Source organism: Dendrobates tinctorius, unplaced genomic scaffold (genome assembly GCF_039654945.1).
Source record: "Dendrobates tinctorius isolate UK_male_01 unplaced genomic scaffold, ASM3965494v1 ptg000395l, whole genome shotgun sequence".
NCBI classification, from domain to species: Eukaryota; Metazoa; Chordata; class Amphibia; order Anura; family Dendrobatidae; genus Dendrobates; species Dendrobates tinctorius.
The window spans coordinates 3,376,220-3,394,494 of record NW_027362061.1 but is presented as its reverse complement, the minus strand read 5'-3'; the positions used below and the strand labels follow the sequence as shown (position 1 = coordinate 3,394,494).

At 49.8% G+C, this 18,275-nt stretch overlaps 2 long non-coding RNA genes across 2 annotated transcripts in view; one reads left to right on the top strand and one right to left on the bottom strand.

The window, feature by feature from the left end:
• Positions 1-18,275, bottom strand: part of LOC141076199 (uncharacterized) — a 114,733-nt gene that overhangs the window by 30,548 nt on the left and 65,910 nt on the right. The gene's annotated exons all lie outside the window — the stretch shown is intronic.
• On the top strand, positions 5,809-11,481 carry LOC141076202 (uncharacterized). The gene is made up of 3 exons (XR_012227442.1): positions 5,809-5,984; positions 11,213-11,336; positions 11,420-11,481. It is a non-coding gene; the product is annotated as an uncharacterized lncRNA (long non-coding RNA).

Below are 18,275 nucleotides of genomic sequence, written 5' to 3'. Positions count from 1 at the left end.
CAGCAGCAAGCACAGGAAAACCACACCAACGGTCAGTCTGAACAGTATAACTGCCAACTTACCGTGGTCGTGGGGGGGGTGATCAGTCCCAGTTTTCCAGCACCTGTGTCCGCTCTGAGGGTCCTTTGTCTTGTTGTCCTCCGGGGGGGGGCAGAGGCGTCCCTATTCAGGGGCCCCACGTTGCGCGCCAAGCTGATAAGGAGAGAGTTAAATTAACCCTTCACGGTTGAGCCAGTGATTTCCAAATTATTCCAGTGTTGCTAGCAACTCAAATGACCACACGGAGACGGGGTCTCTGTACGGGAGGATCGAGGCAGATCACTAAGCCCCTTTATTTTAGTCACATCTTTTATAATCTTTTGCTTAATTATGCAAGGTTCTGAAGTACCAATAGCATCAATTCACTTTATAAGCCAATAATATTGCAAGAAAACCGGAAACTACATATAAGTCCGTATCCAAATAGAAAGTAGTATAATGGCATATTCTTCAGAGTTTTACACTCCCCCCCCCCGAGCCCCTTATCTTGCACCTGATGGAAACAGTCTGGTTTCATGACAGGCCATGCCAATTATAAAAATTTATCTTACAACAACAAAAACGGAGAAACGAAACCTTACATTGAATGGATAAAATGAAACTTCAACTCTGATTTTAGTATTAACCCTTAACACTCAGACTGTAGCTCCTGGGAACAGGCCCTCACTCCTGTCCCTTCACTATAAAGCCTGGGCCTCATTATACAGCTGTACAGGGGTCTAATGAAGGCTTTTTAGCCCTTTCCTCAGACTGTAGCTCCTGGGCACAGGCCCTCACTCCAGTCCCTTCACTATAAAGCCTGGGCCTCATTATACAGCTATACAGGGGTCTAGTGAAGGCTTTTTAGCCCTTTCCTCAGACTGTAGCTTCTGGGAACAGGCCCTCACTCCTGTCCCTTCACTATAAAGCCTGGGCCTCATTATACAGCTGTACAGGGGTCTAGTGAAGGCTTTTTAGCCCTTTCCTCAGACTGTAGCTCCTGGGAACAGGCCCTCACTCCTGTCCCTTCACTATAAAGCCTGGGCCTCATTATACAGCTGTACAGGGGTCTAGTGAAGGCTTTTTACCCCTTTCTTCAGACTGTAGCTCCTGGGCACAGGCCCTCACTCCTGTCCCTTCACTATAAAGCCTGGGCCTCATTATACAGCTGTACAGGGGTCTAGTGAAGGCTTTTTAGCCCTTTCCTCAGACTGTAGCTCCTGGGAACAGGCCCTCACTCCTGTCCCTTCACTATAAAGCCTGGGCCTCATTATACAGCTGCACAGGGGTCTAGTGAAGGCTTTTTAGCCCTTTCCTCAGACTAGCTCCTGGGAACAGGCCCTCACTCCTGTCCCTTCACTATAAAGCCTGGGCCTCATTATACAGCTGTACAGGGGTCTAGTGAAGGCTTTTTAGCCTTTTCCTCAGACTGTAGCTCCTGGGAACAGGCCCTCACTCCTGTCCCTTCATTATAAAGCCTGTGCCTCATTATACAGCTGTACAGCGGTCTAGTGAAGGCTTTTTAGCCCTTTCCTCAGACTGTAGCTCCTGGGCACAGGCCCTCACTCCTGTCCCCTCACTATAAAGCCTGGGCCTCATTATACAGCTGTACAGGGGTCTAGTGAAGGCTTTTTAGCCCTTTCCTCAGACTGTAGCTCCTGGGCACAGGCCCTCACTTCTGTCCCCTCACTATAAAGCCTGGGCCTCATTATACATCTGTACAGGGTTCTAGTGAAGGCTTTTTAGCCCTTTCCTCAGACTGTAGCTCCTGGGCACAGGCCCTCACTCCTGTCCCCTCACTATAAAGCCTGGGCCTCATTATACAGCTGTACAGGGGTCTAGTGAAGGCTTTTTAGCCCTTTCCTCAGACTGTAGCTCCTGGGCACAGGCCCTCACTCCTGTCCCCTCACTATAAAGCCTGGGCCTCATTATACAGCTGTACAGGGGTCTAGTGAAGGCTTTTTAGCCCATTCCTCAGACTGTAGCTCCTGAGCACAGGCCCTCACTCCTGTCCCTTCACTATAAAGCCTGGGCCTCATTATACAGCCGTACAGGGGTCTAGTGAAGGCTTTTTAGCCCTTTCCTCAGACTAGCTCCTGGGCACAGGCCCTCACTCCTGTCCCTTCACTATAAAGTCTGGGCCTCATTATACAGCTGTACAGGGGTCTAGTGAAGGTTTTTTAACCCTTTCCTCAGACTGTAGCTCCTGGTCACCATGTGATCTCACCAGAACCCTAACAAGCTAATTAAGGTGTGAAATCTTGGTCAAAATTATCTCAGTACACAAATCTCTAAAGGTGCCCAAAGTTTTGCATCGCCCTTTTTCCTTTCTGCAATTATGAAATTGTAATAAATGTCTATATATATATTTTATTATTATTTTTGTCTAAAATACAAAGGCCATGTGTCATCTTAGAGGTTCGGCCTTTTAGAGATCATTTCATCTTCATCTTACTGCTGCTCACAATAACGGTCATTTTGACCAGGGGCGCCCACACTTTTACATGCCGCTGTCAATGCTTCATCCCGCTGGTGCTCAATATTTAATAGGGTCTTACTATTAAACTTAATGAAAAGTTTGGTGAATTTCTTTGAGCTGTTATTACTAGAGATGAGCGAATATCGTCAGAGAAGTTGTTATTGACTAATATCGCTTACCGAATAGCTGCATCGGGACCCCGGATCCCTGGAGCGCTCCCGATAATCAGCTGCATGTGTCGCCCTCCATGCAGGTGCTGTGACTATCACACAGCGCGACACACGCAGCTGATTATCGGGAGCGCTCCAGCACACTGAGTCCTGCACACACTGAGGCCCCTGATCATGTGACCCCTGACTCCTCCCCTCCTGTGACCTCATCACAGGTCCTGTGCACACAGAGCGGTCATATATGTGGCAGACACTCCTGGACCTTCTGCTTTCTGGGCCGGTTCCTCCTATAAGTCCTATTAACCCTTTCGCCCCCTGTATTCTCTTTTCTGACAGGACAATATCTGAATTCGGACAGTGTGACAGGAATATAAGCAATGTGGAAGGAACAAATGACAATTTTACTTTTTTCCTCACAAAAATGTGACTTTAGCCCCAAAATTGGCAGCGTAACAAATCCTTATTTTCCCCACTGTAGTTTGTAGACTCCATATACAGATCCCTTAAGTGTGAAAAGAGCTGAATTCCCCACTTAAGTTATTGCATTTTGGAAATTGCCCCCCACTGGGAATTTATCTCCAGGTAAAGGCACAATTGTGTCTCCATGGGGGTTGTGCTCACAGCCCAACATCGTGTGGCCTCCAAAGAAATGCCACCCCACACCATTACTGACCACTGCCAAACCGGTCATGCTGAAGGATGTTGCAGGCAGCAGATCGCTCTCCATGGCGTCTCCAGACTCTGTCATGGCTGTCACATGTGTTCAGTGTGAACCTGCTTTCATCTGTGAAGAGCACAGGGCGCCAGTGGCGAATTTGCCAATCCTGGTGTTCTGTGGCAAATGCCAAGCGTCCTGTACGGTGTTGGGCTGTGAGTACAACCCCCATCTGTGGACATCGGGCACTCAGACCATCCTCATGGAGTCAGTTTCTAATGGTTTGTGCAGACACATGCACATTTGTGGCCTGCTGAAGATCATTTTGCAGGTCTCTGGCAGTGCTCCTCCTGTTCCTCCTTGCACAAAGTTGGAGGTAGCGGTCCTGCTGCTGGGTTGTTGCCCTCATACGGCCCCCTCCACATCTCCCGGTGTACTGGCCTGTCTCCTGGTAGCGCCTCCAGCCTCTGGACACTACGCTGACAGACACAGCAAACCTTCTTGCCACAGCTCACATTGATGTGCCATCCTGCATGAGCTGCACTACCTGAGCCACTTGTGTGGGTTTTAGAGTCCGTCTCATGCTACCACGAGTATGAAAGCCCAACCAACATTCAAAAGTGATGAAAACATCAGCCAGAAGCATTGGTACTGAGATGTGGTCTGTGGTCCCCACCTGCAGAACCACTCCTTTATTGAGGGTGTCTTGATAATTGCCAATAATTTCCATCTGTTGTCTATTCCATTTGCACGAAAGCATGTGAAACTGATTGTCAGTCAGTGTTGCTTCCTAAGGCCTTTTTCACACTTCAGTTTTTTGTAATCAGTTGAAATCCGCCAAAGATGAAAAAAACGGATCCGTTTCTGTTTTGGAACAAACGGATGTCAGCGGACAGTTTTTTGGACAGATCCACCGAGGTTGCAAAGGGCAGGAAATTTAAAGGAACCGCGGTCTGAAAAAGGAGAGAGAGAGAGCGACTGTCAGTCAAAATCCGCCGCTAATGCAAGTCTAAGGGGGAAAGAAAACGGATCCCCCAAAAATGGGCGGATCCGTTTTTTCTAAAACTGGCGGATTTTGACTGACTTCAAAAAACTGAAGTGTGAAACAGGTCTAAGTGGACAGTTTGATTTCACAGAAGTTTGATTTACTTGGAGTTATATTCTGTTGTTTAAGTGTTCCCTTTATTTTTTTGAACAGTGTATATAGATAGATAGATTTTTTTTCTTTACGTTGGAGGGTCCAATTCCAGCTATTGCTGTGGGATCTGTGATTTCTATCTACTCCCCTGTGTACAGGATAATAGAGTATAATAAAGTAGTTATGGACGTGACGTAACTAACATTGTGCAGTGACTCTGCTTTCCATATAGTGACGGATATTTCTTGTTGCTGAAACTGTGATATTTTTCCACTTTAAACCTTTTTTAAACCCCTCTGATCAGTGCGATCATACAACATACAAGCCTCTGATGGCTCCGGTGATGCCCTGTACTACTGTAGTGCCGTGTATCATCACTGCCTGTCAGTGTAATACTAACGGCCCCATACACATGAGAAACATTTTAATATCGGCTTTTTCTGGAGTTTTTCTTGTAATGTAGGAAAGCCTAAGGCCAGAAATAAACCCCATAAATCACTGTACATGGAGACTTTGGGATCAGATCATTTCTGTCCGCGTTGATTGTGGAAACTAAAAATCTTTTCTAAAAGCCTCAAACTTCTGTGTGTGACTCAGAGCTGAGATCTAACGGGATAGAAGATTCCAGTGCGGGGAAGACGGGAAACCTTCATATAGACGGCCGGTGGGGATGGAGGCAGTGACCGACTCTGGCCAAATCTGTCTCTAGAGCCGTAGTAGAAGATGAAGATGTCGTCCTCATCATGAAGGAGTTATTTCTCATGTCGCGTGTAATGAATATCTCCTGCAGTATTGCTAATGCCGATTCCAGTGTCGGTAATGAGACGAGAATTAGCGTAATGGAAGATGAGTCTATGAGGAACGTGTTCAGCTGCCGACTCCGAGGAGGAAGCTGCTTGTTGTCTGTGGCCTAAATATATAGGTTTTATTAGTAGATGTCAGGGGAGAAAACTAAACCCTGTAAGATAATAAATCTCCTCCTATGTTTCCCTTATTATCTCCAGTAATTGTATTATTACACAGGATTCTTATGATGTTACATCGGATGATCTTCTTCTCATTCAGGTCTCTACAATATCGGATCCTCTCAGTGAAGATGTTCTACAGAAGAGAATTTTCCTGATTTACCCATCAGGGATGGATATGGACAGAGACAAGATGGCGGAGAGGATGTTACACCTCACCCTAGAGATCCTCTTCCGTCTCACTGGAGAGGTGAGAGATTCTGATGACGTCACATTACATCATTCTTATCTATGGGAATAACAGATGGACAGAACTGGAGAGGTGAGGACTCTGGAAATGTCTGTAGTTAGATTTATTAATGTGTCTCTCCATAACCAGGATTACACAGTGGTGAAGAAGACCTCTAGTGATCGCTGTCAGGACCCTGTGTCTGAGGGATGTGAAAGACCCCTGAGCCCAATCACGGGGCCTCCACCTCACCAACTGATCCATGAGGACATCAATCACCAGAAGAACCTAGACCTCATCTACAAGATGATTGAGCTGCTGATTGGAGAGGTGACATTGCTGGGACATTATTATTATTATTTATTTATAGAGCACCATTGATTCCATGGTGCTGTACATGAGAAGGGGGGTTATATACAAATTACAGATATCACTTACAGTAAGCAAACTAACAATGACAGACTGATACAGAGGGGAGAGAGGACCCTTCCCTTTTGGGCTTACATGCTACAGGATGGTGGGGAAGGAGACAGTAGGTTAGGGGGTTGCAGTAGCTCCAGTGATGGTTAGGCGGTAGCTCCAGTAGTGATGAGGAGGCAGCGGGATCATTGCAGGCTGTAGGCTTTTTTGAAGAGGTGGGTTTTCAGGTTCCGTCTGAAGGATCCGAGTGTGAATGATAGCCGGACGTGTTGGGGCAGGGAATTCCAGAGGATGGGGGCTATTCGGGAGAAGTCTTGGAAGCGGTTGGGTGAGGAGTGAATAAGTGTGGAGGAGAGAAGGAGGTCTTGGGAGGACCAGAGATTACGTGAGTGAAGGTATCGGGAGATTAGTTCTGAGATATATGGAGGAGACAGGTTATAGATGGCCTTGTAGGTCAGTATTAGTAATTTGAATTTGATACGCTGAGTGAATGAGAGCCAGTGAAGACATTTGCAAAGGGGAGAAGCGGAGGAGTAGTGAGGAGAGAGATGAATTAGTCAGGCGGCAGAGTTAAGGATGGACTGGAGAGGTGCAAGGGTGTTAGCAGGGAAGCCACAGAAAAGGATGCTGCAATAGTCGAGGCGGGAGATGATGAGGGCATGCACAAGTAGTTTAGCAGGTTGAGGAAGGGATGGATTCTGGAAATATTTTTGAGCTAGAGGCGGCAGGAGGTGGAGAGAGCTTGGATGTGCGGTTTGAAGAACAGGGCAGAGTCAAGGGTTACTCCGAGGCAGCGGACCTCGGTAGGGGGGAAAGCGTGATGTCAATTGTTATAGAAAGGTCGGGTAAGGAAGATCTTTGAGATGGGGGAAAGATGATTAGTTCAGATTTGTCCACATTGAGTTTGAGGAAGCGAGAGGAGAAGACGGAGAATATGGCTGATAGACACTCTGGGATTCTGGAGAGCAGAGAGGTGACGTCTTGGCCAGAGAGGTAGATCTGAGTATCATCGGCATAAAGGTGGTACTGGAATCCGTGGGACTTTGAGTTGCCCCAGGCCAAGTGTATAGACTGAGAAGAGTAGGGGTCCTAGAACAGAGCCTTGGGGGACTCCAACAGAGAGAGGGTGGGATGAGGAGGTAGTGTGGGAGACGCTGAATGTGCAGTTGGAGAGGTATGAGGAGATCCAGGATAGGGCGAGGTCTTTGATGCCGAAGGAGGAGAGGATCTGTAGTAGGAGGCAGTGGTCAACTGTGTTGAAAGCAGAGGACAGGTCTAGAAGGAGGAGTATAGAGTATTGTCCGTTAGCTTTGGCTGTAAGTAAGTCGTTAGTAATTTTGGTCAGGGCTGTCTCAGTGGAGTGATGGGGGCGGAAACCAGATTGTAGGTTGTCAAAGAGCAAGTTAGATGAGAGGTTGGAGGAAAGTTCAGCGTGGATATGCTGCTCCAGGAGTTTAGAAGCAAATGGGAGCCGCGATATTGGGTGATAGCTGGACATGGCTGTTGGGTCGAGGGTTAGCTTTTTAAGGATAGGTGTGATTGTGGCATGTTTGAAAGCAGAAGGTAAGGTACCAGAAGTTAGTGATAGGTTGAAGAGGTGGGTTAAGAATGGGATAAGTGTGGTGGTGAGGTTGGGGAGGAGGTGGGATGGCATAGGGTCAAGTGCACAAGTGGTAAGGTGTGATTTGGAAAGAAGATGAGCAAGCTCCCCTTCAGTGATGTTATATAGGGAGGTTATGGGGTTTGGGCATTGGTCTGGTATACAAAGGGGTTGTGGTGCGGCAAATTCCTCGGCAGAGATTAGGGAAGTCGAGGGGGCAGTGGTGGGCGGAGGAGGGAGTTAAAAGTATTGAACAACTGTTTGGGGTTGTGGGATAAGGAAGATACAAGGGATGTAAAGTAGGCCTATTTAGCAGAGGTGAGAGCCGATATGAATGCAAGTGTTGCTTGTTTGAGTGCAGTGAAGTCGTCTTGGGAATGTGTTTTCTTCCTGCGCCGTTCTGCAATTCTGGATGCTTGCCGAAGCTTTTTGGTGGTGTTATTGTGCCAGGGTTGTCTATTGATTCATCGCACTCTGTTATGCATGACAGGGGCGACTGTTATGATTGGGTCACCGAGGCGGAGAGCAGGCCCAAGCTAAGCCACAGAAAACCAGAGAGGTTGGTAACTAAGCGGATTGCAGACCCCTGATGCTATCCACACAACTAGCAGTAGCCGTGGAGCGTACCTACGATGATCCTAGACGCCTCGACACAGCCGGAGAACTAAATAAGCCTAAAGCAAGAAAGGGGAAATCTAAACTGCCCCAGAGCAGACCCCAAAGGAATAGATAGCCCCCAAACATATATTGTCGGTGAGACAAGATGAAAACACAAATGCAGGTAGGAAAATAGACTGAGCAAACGATGGGGCCCACACTAACTAGACAGGACAGGAATGGAAAGACACTGTCTGCAATCACGCAAAAAACCCTGCAAAAAATGCCCAACACGTCTGATGGAAAAATACTGAAGTCACTAAACTTCGCCCACTATATCAGCACTCTGGTATATTCTGAAAGCAGAGCAAAAAGAGGCCAATCTAATAAGGGACAAATACAAACTGGCACAAACAGTAGCATAAGGATGGAAATTCAGCACAGCCCCCGCCGGGGCTGGCTGACCACAACTGTTGTGAATTTGCTTTCTGGCCTGCTTTTGAGTACCCAAGGATCTGCGGTGCCTCCTGAGGTCTTAGTTCACCAGCCTAAACCGCAGATCCTAGGGTACTCAACAGCAGGCCAGAAAGCGAAATCACAACAGGCGACCAAGTTGATGGCTGATGCAAGAGTGGCATTGTAGAAAGTAGTGGTAGTGTCAGTGTCGTGGAGTGAAGATATGGAGGACAGTGGTAGAATAGAGTCAGAGAGTGTGCGAGTGTCTAGATGTGTGAGGTTTCTGCGGGGGTGCGCATGCTTCTGGACATCGGTGACAGGTGAGGAGGATAGGGATGAGAAAGTGAGTAGATGGTGGTCAGATAGAAGGAGATGGGAGGTGGTGAAGTTAGAAAGAGAGCAGAGGCGGGTGAAGGCCAGGTCTAATGTATGCATGTCCGTCTGTGTGGGTGGCTGAGGAGGACCACTGAGTGAGTCCAAAAGATGAAGTAAGGGACAGGAGTTTGGAGGCTGCTGAATGTTGGGTGTCAATGGGGATGTTGAAGTCACCCATGATGATGGTGGGAATGTCAGCGGAGAGAAAGTGAAGGAGCCAGGTGGAGAATTGGTCAATGAAGGCAGTGGTCGGGCCTGGAGGTCGGTATATGACGGCCACTTGGAGGTTGGAGGGAGAGTAGATGCGGACAGAGTGGACTTCAAAAGAGGGGAGGACAAGGCAGGGAAGAGGTGGGATTGGGTTGAAGGTGCAGTTGGAAGAAAGGAGAAGGCCCACTCCTCCGCCATGTCTGTGGCCAGGGCGAGGAGTATGGATGAAGTGGAGGCCGCCGTAACCTAGCACAGCAGGGGAGGCTGTGTTGGAGGGTGTCAGCCATGTTTCGGTGAGGCCAAGGAAGGAAAAATTGCGAGAGGTAAAGAGGTTGGGAATCACATGGAGTTTATTGCAGATGGAGCGGGCATTCCAAAGTGATCCAAAGAGTGGAAACAGGGTGGTGGGTGTCAAGGGCACGGATTTGAGGTGGGAAAGATTTCTGGTGTTTGTGTTGGTTTGGGAACGATAGAAGGGGGTAATGATGGGAGGTATGGGCTGTGGGGGTCCAGGGTTGGGAGATATGTCACCAGCAGTGAGGAGAAGCAGAGAAAGGGAGAGCATATGGGAAAAGGAGGGTTGGTGGCTTGTTTTGTATTTTATTAGGAGAGCTCTGAGGTCGAGGAGCAGGTCAGCAGAGGAGGTCAGGTGGGGAGGCAAGAGGGAAGGAGAGAGTATTATTTGGTTAGCAGGTGCTGGGGTTTGCAGATAGCGATGGAGAGTGAGTAGTGGAGCCAAAACTGTTAGTGCGTATGTCAGCATGGTGAGAGTAATTTAGAAGGCAAAAGAAATTTAGAACATGTAAATGCAGCGGTTAGTCGTACCTTCTGGTCACTTCAGGCTCATTTCAGATGTTATCCTTAGAAGACATCCTTGCAATGACAGACCGAGGTCAGACAGACCTCTAAGTCTGAATTTATACTAACTTAACAGCACATGAAAGGGCCCAGGTGTGATCAGAAAGGGAGGAGCAGCAGGGAGACTGGATGCAGACACAGGAGACGATTAATTAAAGTCACAAGAGGAAATGCAAAGGGAGATAGTATTGCAGCCATAACATATACCAGTGATGGCAGACAGATACAGGGGTGATTGGGGTTCAGGAAAGCTGGGTGATGATGGTATTGCAGCCTGAACACATACCATAGATAGCAGACAGATACTGGGGTGATTGGGGTTCAGGAAAGATGGGTGATGATGGTATTGCAGCCAGAACACATACCAGTGATAGCAGACAGATACAGGGGTGATTGGGGTTCAGGAAAGATGGGTGATGATGGTATTGCAGCCGGGACACATACCATTGATAGCAGACAGATACAGGGATGATTGGGGTTCAGGAAAGATGGGTGATGATGGTATTGCAGCCATAACACATACCATTGATAGCAGACAGATATAGGGGTGATTGGGGTTCCGGAAAGATGGGTGATGATGGTATTGCACCCGGGACACATACCATTGATAGCAGACAGATACAGGGGTGATTGGGGTTCCGGAAAGATGGGTGATGATGGTATTGCAGCCGGGACACATACCATTGATAGCAGACAGATACAGGGGTGATTGGGGTTCAGGAAAGATGGGTGATGATGGTATTGCAGCCAGAACACATACCATAGATAGCAGACAGATATTGGGGTGATTGGGATTTCGGAAAGATGGGTGATGATGGTATTGCAGCCAGAACACATACCTGTGGATGAAGCAGATCGATTGTCAGAGTGATAGTAATAGTGAAGCATAGTAATAATAATAATGAAGCATCTATAGCAGGGAGTCATTTTCAGGCATATTTCAGATGTTATCCTTAGAACGACATCCTTGGAATGACAGACTGACATTATACAGTAACACTATGAAGGGATCGGGGGATGACGGTATCATTGTATTTGTCAGGTTCCTATAAGGTGTCAGGATGTCGCTGTCTATTTCTCCATGGAGGAGTGGGAGTATTTAGAAGGACACAGCGATCTGCACAAGAACGTCATAATGGAGGTTCCCCAGCCCTTCACATCTCCAGGTAATAGACAGGGCTAAATACACACGGCCTATAATTATCTGTATGTAGAGAATGAATTCAGTCCCTGTATGTGTTTCCTCCAGATCTATCCAGTAAGAGGACAACACCAGAAAGATGTCCCCGTCCTCTTCTTCCACAGGACTGTAAACAAGAAGATCCCAGTGCTCCTCAGGATCATCAGGTAGATGGAGAGAAGGTGTCAGGAGATCTCCCCTATGATGTGTAGACGGCTGTGAAGGTCTTGTGCTCAGTCTTGTTTTATCCACCAGTATTATATGTTTTATACTTGTGTAATGAGAACGGTGGAGATGGCAGGATTAGAGGTGACACCAGTGACCGGAGATAAACTTTTTACTTCCGATCACAGCTGAGCGCTCATGCTGTGTTCTGACAGTGTGTGAACCGCGGCTCTGTGACCGGCAGGGATTATTTTACCACCAATCCGAAGCTCTACATCGGTGTTTACCACACTGCCACACAGCTTGGGAAACACCGGCTTTTGTGCTGTGCATTTTCCGCTATATTCTGCGATTAAATCGGCAAATATTGCAAATTCGGCGATCGTGAACCGAACATTGAAATATTCGCTCATCTCTTGCCATAATACTGTGTGAGGTGCTGTGGGGCTGTCATACTGTGTGGGAGACCTCATACTGAGCTACATGGCCACACAGGAGAACAATTTCCTTGTGATGAGTCAGATAGAAAGTGAGAAATCCAGGCCTTTGGTCTATCTGATTGCCGTCCTCCTGAATTGATATGGTGTTGTGTGCCAGGAGAGAGACATCAGATAGTACGTTCTGAAGGAAAGCAAAGATATAATGGCAGTAAGAATTCGGATTCCAGGCAGGGAGCATAGCGGAGACACAGAGCAGGAAGAGGTCAGTAGCTCAGGTTTGCTGCACTATTGTGGCTTATAACAAAGGTTATGTACTGCCGCATGTCACCGGAAAGTTCCTGACTGCATAATGCAGAAGAAGCATTCATAAAGTGTTGTGCCTGCCATCTGATGTGTGTTACACCGTCCCTGCGTACTCACCCGGCCATCGCTCCCACGCCGCAGCCCCCCGCCGCCCGACATCCACGTAGGTCGCCTCTGACAGGTGCGCGGTCGGCGGCGTCCCTGCATGCAATGCGCATGCGCCATAGGCCGCGGCCGCGCCTCCCTCCAGCTTCTTGTGCTCTGGCTATGCCCTGACCTGGAAGCACCTCCCTGACCAATGGCAGACCAGACAGGAGCATATCAGGCCGCTTCCCCCTGTGGGAGGTGCCTGATTGTTGTGTTTCCAAGCACACTGGCCTCGCTGCATCATGTGCTCTCAGCTACTGCAGTTCCGTTCTTGCCTGCTCTCCGCAGCAGCCTCTCAGTCCTGTCTCCGGTGTTCCTGCCATCCTACTCCAGTCCTGTCTCCAGTGTTCCTGTTCCATCCTACTCCAGTCCTGCCGTCCTCCAGTGGTCCTGTTCCATCCTGCTCCAGTCCTGCCGTCCTACTCCAGTCTTGCCTCCAGTGTTCCTGTTCCATCCTACTCCAGTCCTGCCGTCCTACTCCAGTCCTGCCTCCAGTGTTCCTGTTCCGTCATCTATACATCTGTCCCACAGTCCTACTCCGGTCCATCCTGAGCCGCCCCTCTCGGTACCGGCTACCGTGGTACTCGAACCCCTGGGCCTGCTCCTAACGGTCCCTGTATAGGGGTCGGTTCCACCTGGCAGCTCGCCCGGGGCCCCTCGGTGCCACGGTCCAGAGGGTCCACTCCTGGAGTTTCCGGCTCCAGACTACCCACACTAACAGTACAATCAGGCCATGGATCCCGCCGGTACCACAGCTGCCACCCAGAAAGAGTTACTCTTCCTGCGGGAAAATCAGGGACGCATTATGTCCATCATGAAGTCCATGGACACCCGTTTGTCGGCCCTGCAGGTGACCGATCCTGGAACTGCCACGTTACTGACCAGTCTTCAACAGGAGCTGGTCCAGCAACAAGATACCCAAGCCCATATTTTGTCTCACATGGCCTCCTTTGATAGCCGCCTGTCGGCCCTATGTTCTGCCGCCGCAGCTCTGACTCCTCCCCCCGCTCCTACAGCTCTCCCAACACCCCGCCTCGCTTCACTGGGGATCCTAAGCGTTGCAGGGGGTTCTTAAATCAGTGTAGTCTCCACTTTGAATTGTTGCCGCAGCAATATCCCTCTGACCGGGCCAAAGTAGCCTTCATTATGTCCCATCTGGAGGGAGAGGCCCTGTCCTGGTTGAATCCCCTCTGGGAACGTGACGATCCCGTTGTCTCAAGTCTTCCGGTTTTCTAGGATACTTTTCGCAGGGTCTTCAATGAGCCGGGTCGGTTAGCTGTCCTCACTGAATCACTCTTTAATCTACATCAGGGTTCTCTCACGGTCGGTCAGTACGCTATTCGCTTTCGCACTATCTCCTCCGAGCTCGGCTGGAATAACACGGCTTTGGTAGGGGCGTTCTGGCGCGGTCTTTCAGGCAGAATAAAAGATGAACTCGCAGGTCGAGAGACCCCAAACTCATAAGAGGACCTTATTTCGCTGGCTACCCGCATTGACCTACGCTTCCAGGAGCGCGCTCGGGAGTCAGCGAGAGAGAGGAGATTCACCAGGCCAGTCCCCTTTTGCATCCGTTCTGCCAGTCCTCGGTCAGTCAAGCCCATGCAGATTGACCGTCTCAACTTGACCGAGTTACGTCAGCAAGAGAGGCGGGCACAAGGTCTGTGCCTCTATTGCGGAGCTTCATTGCACTATATCCGCACCTGTCCTAAGAGACAGGGAAACTCCTCCGCCTAGGTCTGGTAAGAGAGGCCTCCCTAGGCGACGATGGTCCCTCTCAACCTCTTACTATTTCTGTGCTTCTGGTTTCAGGGGAGAGACGTGGGTCCGAGGTGGCCTACGTGGATTCGGGTTCGGCAGGTAACTTCATTCGGCCAGAAGAGGTGGACAAATACCAAATTCACGTGGTTGCCCTATCTAACCCTCTCCAGATTGCCGCGGTGGATGGCAAACCGCTACAGGTGACCGTCACCTTGGTCACTGAGGAAGTGGAGTTGCAAGTTGGTGCCTTACATCGAGAGAAGATAGCCTTTTACGTTTTGCCTAAGCTCTCCCATGCCATTCTACTCGGTCTCCCATGGTTAAGGACTCATCAGCCTGTCCTCGATTGGTCTTCTGGGGAGATACTCCGCTGGGGGCACCAGTGCCAAGCTCGCTGTCTGATTCCTGTCCACCTGGTGGCCGCTCCTCGGCCGCTCCCAGACCTTCTGGGTCTTCCTCCAGCCTACAGTTCCTACGCCGATGTCTTTGATAAGAAGGAAGCGGAGGTCCTTCCTCCACACCGGCCTTTTGACTGCCCAATTGAACTTGTTCCTGGTTCAACTCCCCCAAGGGGCAGAATCTACCCCCTGTCTCCCGCTGAGACCACAGCTATGTCCGAATACGTTCGAGAGAACCTCGCCAAGGGTTTTATACGGAAATCCTCGTCACCCGCGGGAGCCGGGTTTTTCTTTGTCAAAAAGAAGGACGGAGCTCTACGGCCGTGCATTGACTATAGGGGTCTGAATGAAATTACCATTAAGAACAGGTACCCCTTCCACTCATTCCGGAGCTGTTTGATCGTCTTAGAGGAGCCCGGGTCTTCTCCAAGCTGGACCTCAGAGGAGCCTATAATCTGGTCCGCATCCGGGCTGGAGACGAGTGGAAGACGGCTTTCAACACTCGAGACGGCCATTACGAGTACCTGGTCATGCCCTTTGGCCTCTGCAATGCTCCTGCGGTGTTTCAAGAGTTTGTCAATGAGATCTTCCGGGACCTCTTGTACTCCTGTGTGGTCGTATACTTGGACGACATCCTCGTCTTCTCGCCGGATATCTTGTCCCACAGAAAGAGTGTCAGCTTGGTGTTACAGCGTCTTCGGGAGAACCGCCTGTATGCGAAGATTGAGAAATGTCTCTTCGAACAGACCTCCCCTGTTCTTCTGGCTGCACAGTCATCTTGGTGGTGGTGGATCTTTTTTCCAAGATGGCCCACTTCGTCCCTCTGCCCGCTCTTCCCTCGGCTCCGGAGCTGGCTAAAGTCTTTGTCCACCAAATCTTCAGACTCCATGGACTACCTCAACGCATAGTGTCGGACCGAGGGGTTCAGTTTACCTCCAAGTTCTGGCGATCGCTTTGTAAGCTCATGAACATTTCCCTTGACTTCTCCTCAGCCTACCATCCACAGTCCAATGGGCAGGTGGAGCGCACCAACCAGACGTTGACTGGGTACCTACGTCATTTCTCCAACGCACACCAGAGCGATTGGGTTGACTTACTTCCCTGGGCAGAGTTCGCTTACAACAACCATGCCGGTGAGTCCTCGGCCAAGTCTCCGTTTTTCATTGTGTTCGGCAGACATCCTGGTGTTCCTCTTCTGATAACTCCTGCCTCCGAGGTACCCGCGGCCAACGCTTTGTCCTCCGAGTTTTCCAAGATCTGGGCCGAGACCAACACGTCACTCAAGAAATCCGCTGATCGGATGAAGAACTTTGCCGACAAGAAGAGATTGGATCCTCCACCCTATCGTGTTGGGGACAAGGTCTGGCTCTCATCCAAATTCATCCGGTTGAAACTGCCTACTTACAAGTTGGGGCCACGCTACATCGGTCCGTTTGAAATTCTTGGACGTATCAATGAAGTCGCCTACAAATTGAGGTTGCCTGCTTCGCTCCGGGTCCCGAACACCTTCCATGTCTCTCTCCTGAAACCTGTGGTGCTGAATCGCTTCCATTCCTTGCCTGCTTCTGGTCCTCAGCCGGTGGGTGCCGATGATGTCTTTGAAGTGGAGGACATTATCGCCATGAAGAAGGTTAGAGGTAGGACATTTTTCCTTGTTGACTGGAAGGGCTTTGGTCCTGAGGAGAGATCCTGGGAGCCTCAGGAGAATATCAATGCTCCCCGTATCCTCAAGAGATTTCTTGCTAATGTCCGGGGAGGGCGGCTTAGGGGAGGGGGTACTGTTACACCGTCCCTGCTTACTCACCCGGCCATCGCTCCCACGCCGCAGCCCCCAGCTGCCCGACATCCACGTAGGTCGCCTCTGGCAGGTGCGCGGTCGGCGGCGTCCCTGCATGCAATGCGCATGCGCCATAGGCCGCGGCCGCGCCTCCCTCCAGCTTTTTGTGCTCTGGCTATGCCCTGACCTGGAAGCACCTCCCTGACCAATGGCAGACCAGACAGGAGCATATCAGGCCGCTTCCCCCTGTGGGAGGTGCCTGATTGTTGTGTTTCCAAGCACACTGGCCTCGCTGCATCGTGTGCTCTCAGCTCCTGCAGTTCCGTTCTTGCCTGCTCTCCGCAGCAGCCTCTCAGTCCTGTCTCCGGTGTTCCTGCCATCCTACTCCAGTCCTGTCTCCAGTGTTCCTGTTCCATCCTACTCCAGTCCTGCCGTCCTCCAGTGGTCCTGTTCCATCCTGCTCCAGTCCTGCCGTCCTACTCCAGTCCTGCCTCCAGTGTTCCTGTTCCATCCTACTCCAGTCCTGCCGTCCTACTCCAGTCCTGCCTCCAGTGTTCCTGTTCCGTTATCTATACTTCTGTCCCACAGTCCTACTCCGGTCCATCCTGAGCCGCCCCTCTCGGTACCGGCTACCGTGGTACTCGAACCCCTGGGCCTGCTCCTAACGGTCCCTGTATAGGGGTCGGTTCCACCTGGCAGCTCGCCCGGGGCCCCTCGGTGCCACGGTCCAGAGGGTCCACTCCTGGAGTTTCCGGCTCCAGACTACCCACGCTAACAATGTGTATACTTCTCATCAAGGTCTTGTTAAATAAAGGAAAGTCTATTTTGAACTTTGGTCTCCCTCATTCATCTCCATACCATCTGGTCTGGGCCTACAACGGCAGCATGCAATCTGCAGAGTCGTGAGTTATGACTCTGCCAAATATATATGTTCGGGTAGTGTAGAAAATTGCTTTGGAAAAGCTTCTGGGATCGACTTTGGGATTGCCCCTTGCAGACCTGGGGGGCTGGACCCTCATCTGACCTTGTTTTCCATGGGCACACCGCTGGTGAAGGTTCCCTCTCTGCCTGCTGCACGCGCCATCTTCCTACTCTGTGGTGACATCACCGCTACCCGGTGTTCGGGCGGTGTGGAGATTTCCTTCTGAACAGCATCTGCGTCCTGCCTTAGGCTTGCCCCTTGCTGACCGGGGGGTTTTCGCCCTCTGCTCAAGTTAAGGCAGGGCACATCGTTGAAGTTTCTGTGGAGGACTGCTGCGGGCGCCATCTTCCTCCACCTTCAGTGATGTCCCCAGGCGCAACCAATCAGCGATGCGGGATTTCCGTTACAGACAGACAGAATTAGACGATAATATATAGCTGACCAGTGGAAGCGCTGTTAGGCCGTCGTCAGAGTTTGCTCACTCCTTTCTTCAGCCTCCCGGCCATGAAGTTTTACACTTTTGCTACAAATAAACTACGGACTTTCAATATGGATCAGTGAGTGCTGCAGTCCTTACTTTTTTTGGTGAAATTATATATATAGATAGATATGTGTATGTACGTACAGTGGGGAAAAAAAGTATTTAGTCAGTCAGCAATAGTGCAAGTTCCACCACTTAAAAAGATGAGAGTCGTCTGTAATTTACATCATAGGTAGACCTCAACTATGGGAGACAAACTGAGAAAAAAAAATCCAGAAAATCACATTGTCTGTTTTTTTTTCATTTTATTTGCATATTATGGTGGAAAATAAGTATTTGGTCAGAAACAAAATTTCATCTCAATACTTTGTGATATATCCTTTGTTGGCAATGACAGAGGTCAAACGTTTTCTGTAAGTCTTCACAAGGTTGCCACACACTGTTGTTGGTATGTTGGCCCATTCCTCCATGCAGATCTCCTCTAGAGCAGTGATGTTTTTGGCTTTTCGTTTGGCAACACGGACTTTCAACTCC